The sequence below is a fragment of the Atta cephalotes genome, assembly GCF_000143395.1.
Source record: "Atta cephalotes unplaced genomic scaffold scaffold00012, whole genome shotgun sequence".
Taxonomy (NCBI): Eukaryota; Metazoa; Arthropoda; class Insecta; order Hymenoptera; family Formicidae; genus Atta; species Atta cephalotes.
Window position 1 is genome coordinate 2543361 of NW_012130076.1, and position 5936 is coordinate 2549296.

The following is a 5936-nucleotide window of genomic DNA, read 5'->3' on the forward strand; positions in this document are numbered from 1 at the left end:
ATTTATATGATAATTAATTCCTTCGCTTTCAATTTACATCTTCCAAAAGCAATCACATAAAAGTTACTTTTATGGATCTAACAGTGTGGTGTTTCTGTTTATAAATTTTTTTTTAATACTCTTCAAGCGGAGAGAATTTGAAATGCTTTCAATCTATACCAACAGTTCACTTTCTTCTTGAGATTACATGACACCTGCAAAGAATATCTATTTCTTGAGTAATATTGAGGTTATAATATCACGAGGTTATAATATAACTACTTATGTACAATAATAACAACTAATTTCTATTGTTTGTAATTCTATTGTATGTAATTCTAAAAGTTACGTACAAGCTTTTCAGTGTATCTCAAATCGGTGCGTATTTCTCCTTTTTTTAAATCTTTTTGTAAATCTTTTTTTTTTAATACTCTTCGAACAAAATTTGGAATGCTTTTAAAATGTGATCATCGATGCCCTCAATAGTTCAATTCCTTCATGATTGAAATTATACGATATTTACAAAGAATCTCAGTTTCCGATAATAATCTTATAGTTGCAATACTTGCAATAGATTACTGATTATGTTTTTATATTGTAGTCTGTTCTTTATTCCTGCACTATTACACATGGAGCAATAAAGGGGAATTCACATGCAAGCGTCAAGCAGCAATCAATTAGCTGAGCGAAACGAACATTGATATAAAAAATATTTTTACTCTTGACGCATGCATGTGAATGCACTTTAAGTAAAGTAAAACATATTTATTTTTTAATATTGCACCAGTTCAAGTAGTGCAGGAATAAAGAACAGATCTTTTGTGTCATTCATAGGCTTGTTCTTTTTGATTGAACTAATTTATCTTTCTTCTTCTTCTTTTCTTCTAAAAAGAAAAGGAAGAAAGACGAACTGGTGCAAAAGTTCAGCTAAAAGAATAGGCTTCGTATCTCTTGCTAAAAAGCACCCTATATTTATTGATTCTAGATTTTCATTTTTTCGCCATCACATCAATTCATGATAAAAAAGTTCACAAGAACAGTGTCACATTTTTACAGTTGAAAGTTAGTTGATCCTGCGAATTGTAAATGATCATAGAATTTGTGCAAATCACTTTTCATTTCTCACATTTCTTAGAGGAAAAATTATATGAAAACTCTCAGAAAAATCCATAGGATTCCTTCTTCCTCAGTGGCTTACTACTTACTGGTATTTTCTACCGAGGGTTTAATCTGGATCAGAATGTAAGAACCAACCAACTACAGTTGAGCATTCCCCTGTTCGATTGTAAATTCTAATCCAGATTAAACCCTCGGTGGAAACTAGGCCAGTTTCAGTATTTGTAAAGTTTTGAAAGAAGTCAACTTCCCTCATATGCCTGTGGTGCGCACACTGATTGTACTCAATCAGTGTACATCATAAGCGACCTACAGTTTAACGTCGATACCGAATGATGATTTTGTTTAGAAAAGAAATCCAAGGCTCCTATTCTGTAAAACTTATAATAATGAAAGGGAAATAAGGACGTCGAACTATGAATAAAATTTAAAGGACAGAAATGTCTTTCTATCCTCTTTTATCCTCTTTTGGCACATGCACAGGAAGAGAAAAAGTTACTGAGAAAGACAGAGATATACATCTTTTATATCTCTATCTTGCTCACATTTTCCACTCATTGGTTGGATAGGCTATTCTCCTTCCATTACTATAAATTCTATATCTTATTTTTGAAAAATATAGGATACGAGAAATTAAGGAAATATTATAGTATGCGTTACATATATCATAGCATTTCCTTAGTTTTTCGTGCAATACTTTTCAAGAATAGAGTCCCAAATCTAAAATGCTGATTAGATCTAAAAGAATATATCAATAACAGTGCTCAATTGTTTTCGAATCATAAATTTTCACAAATAATCTAAGGCTACGTTCCAAAACTTCTCCGAGGAAAATTTTACTCGAAATATATAGTATACGTGACGTATATACTATAGCATATAGAGTAAAATCTTTCTCGAAGAAGAAGTTTGAGAACGTAGCCTAGACTAATAGACCACTCTGCTACTATAGAAGACTATGGGTACGGTCAACGCGGTGCTGCAAACGCTTTGAAGCATTTTTTAATTGGTCAGTTTGTAAAATTCTTTCTTCTAATTGGTCCATCAAATTCTTCAAAGCATTTGTAGCGAAACTTTGCTCATAGCCTATATCTTCGACTCATTCTTAAATAAGATAGCAAAGTGAATAGTAGTTACACGTGGTCGCATAACAATTTTTTTTCTGAAGCTTTTTTTACTTAGCGCATAGTTTATGTTAAACGACTCTGATTTTTTTAACTCAACAAGATAATGGCAAAATTAAAAAAAATTATTCTAGGGGATATACAAATGTCTGCTGCGAAAACATTCATGGTAAAGGTAATTAATTTTTGTTAATTTTTTTTAATAGCCCAATCAGCAGACAATGTTAAAAATGGTTTTTTCAAATATTATTTTAAAATATCGTAAAAATATTTAATGTTTAAAAAAAATTTTTTTGAATATATTATACTTTGGTAGGCTGTGTTTAGCAAATAAAGCAATTTTGCAATTATTGTAAAATTCATTAATATAATTAATCTTGCTAAGGGTTGAGTAATTAGTTAATTAATTAAAAGTTAAAGAGTTAATAATTTTTTTAAATTTAATTTAGTTAATTTGAAATAAATTAATTGTTAACTTGATTCAGTTACATTTAAATTTTAATTTATTAACTTTTTTCTTTTCAAGTTAAAGCTTTATTATCTCTGCAAATATTATTTTCTATAAAATCTTAAACGTTAGACAATCAGTTCAAAGGAAAACAATTTGAATGATGGACGCGATGCTCATACTGCTCAAATATAAACGTGAATCTACATCTTGATAGAACATACTAGAAGAAATAAGTGACAATACGAGAAAAACATCAGGGCCCTTCTGTAACTATCGGTAAGTAAAACAGTTAATAATCGAGTGAGAAATTAGAATGAATCGATATCGAATCGACGTCGATTTGATGATTTCGACGTTGAATCGACATCGATGTCGATTTCATTCTCATTTCTCTGGGTTACTAATTGTTTTACTTATCGACAGTTACAGAAAAGCTCCTGATATTTTGCTCGTGTTGTCGCTTATTTTTTTCAGTATGTTCTACCAAGATGTAGTTCCACGTTTATATTTGAACAGTATGAGCGTCGCGTCCATCATTCAAATTATTTTCCTTTGAACTAATTGTCTAATGTTTAAGATTTTATAGAAAATAATATTCGCAGAGATAATAAAGCTTTAACTTGAAAAGAAAAAAATTAATAAATTAAAGTTTAAATATAATTGAATTAAATTATATAACAATTAATTTATTTCAAATTAACTAAATTAAGTTTAAAAAAGTTATTAACTTTTTAACTTTTAATTAATTAACTAATTACTCAATCCTGGGCAAAACTAATTATATTAATAAATTTTACATTTTGTGCAGAGCCCTTTACAGACTAGTAATCCAGAGCGCTCCGAGATTCGAACCGAGGCCTAAGATTCTATTCTGAAACTCTTAATACAAGTTTCGTTATAACATCATTGTGCAGCTTTTTTATCATGGTAAAAAAGCTGTGTAACAATGTTATAACAATAACGAAATTTGCGTTAAGAATTATAGAATAGCCCTGCTGATCTCCTCCGAAATAGTAGACTTTCATCCTGTTACTGAGTCACAGCCCTAATGCTGATAGCTTCTTTTTGTGCCATTTCCTTCTATTAGAAAAGTCATACCAATATCTAACCAATGTAATAAAAGTGTTCCAACATCTGTCTATCCTTATCTGAAAGCTTGTGTGCGCTTGCGCGTGATTTATATTAGAGATCCTATAGTTTAGCGAATGTGGAAAAAATGATGGATAGAAAGAGATATTGCTGTCTCGTATGCATGCGCAAAAAGTATTAGAATACAAACAATACTTGATGACAATACCTGAAGAAACCAATTGAGATGATCAATTAGCCGAATTATGCAATTATAATTTATTAATTTTTTCTATGTTTGAGATCTCGGAACGATTTCTAATCTCTTTCACACATTTTTACTCATCTGTTATATAGTTATTTATCTTTTTCTTTTCTTCGCACTGATTTTTCGACAATGTATGTACGAAGCTATCCGAAGAATACCGAGTGGACCAAGGTGAAGAACCAATCAGAAGTTGTGCCCACTTTGGCCAAACTCTGATTATAGAAGATTTGTTCGCGTCGCATGCTCTAACATGTAATATGCTCCTATCATAGGTTCTTACTCATTCCAACGCGCTTGATAGAGTGAGTAGGAGCTGTGATAGGAGCATGTTGGAGCATGTTGGAGCTTGCGACGCGACAAATTTAGAATCTCTAATTTATATGTGAATTTTTTAAACGTGCATGTGTATGTTCAGGAAGGAAGACTAAGGCCCGTTTCCACCAACGCAGATTAATTTTAATCTCGGTTCAACTTAGGGGCTCTGCATAATAAAAAACAGGGAACAAAGAATAGAGAATTTCAATCTATCAGAAACTGTGTATTCCACAATACATGATTTCTAATAAGTAGAAATTCTTATTCTCTGTTCTCTGTTCCCTGTTCCTTTTATTGTGTGGAGCTTCTTACTCTTTATCTTGTTCTAATTCTAAAGATTAAAGTTAATCTACATTGGTGAAAATGAGCATAAAGCGACTCATAAATAAAAGTCACACGAAGTAAGAGGTAAGGAGAGACTCAACTTCGTGAAAAAAGATGGAACTGTTTCCTGAGCCGAATTGGGAGGGAATTCCCTACCTACTAATTTATAACTAATTTATAACTAATTTGATCATTTGCACTATGTTAGATTATCATAGAACTTAACTGCTTTACATGAAATTAACAAAGTTAAATAAAAATAAAAATATAAATATAAATATTTTAAACAATTAACTATCTACTAATGATCATTTATTGTTTGTCACATTACTTAACAAAACATATGTTCATTTTATTGTCAATTTTATTGTCATTTTATTGATTATATTGTATCACTGCATTGAGATATTTTATACAAAGCAGCTTTAATATGTACTGGTCCAGTGTAGTGTGAGTGATCGAATTCACTATTAGACGCTATTTGCAATATCAAATTCCTTGCACTTCAATTGCAATTTCTTGCAATTCAAATTTCCTTGCACAATGAAAGATTTCAATACCAATTTCATGATGTGAAACAGACCTATTCATAGTCAATTTTTACATTTAAAACTGTCTTAAGATATCGTAAGTCAATCCAAGGATTATATTAATATCTTAAGACATTATTTAAGAAGGTTTTAAAATAAGAACGGAATGAATGTCATCCCACGTTAATATTTTACAATTGGTGATAGTTTCCTCCTTATAAATTATCCATAGACGGAGAGGATAGGCTATGGTCAAAAAAGTCTCGCTACAAATGCTTTGAAGCATTTAATGGACCAATTAGAAGAAAGAATTTTACAAACTGACCAATTAAAAAACGCTTCAAAGTGTTTGCAGCATCACGTTGACCGTATTCTGTGAGACACTATCCAACTACGCACACCATGTTATCCCTTCCATGATGCTCTCCACTGACAATACTTTCAACTGTAGTTCTGAGAATCAAGCCAGTTGGTAATTTTATTTATTATTTCAGATAAAAATTTGAAAAAGTGCATACTTGTGAAATCTTCAGAAGTGAAGTTTTTATCATAATAAAAATCAAATGGTGTTTTACTTATTTTTTACAGATTTAAATGTATGATTTAAAAAGAAACATATCAAAAAATTAAAATTTCATAACTTTTGCATAGTAAAAAATCATCACATTTTAGAGACTTTAGTACTTGAGGATATTTAATTTGGAAAAAAATAATATAATAATGCTAGCTTCAAAAAGTTGAATTATTTGTACACATGAAAA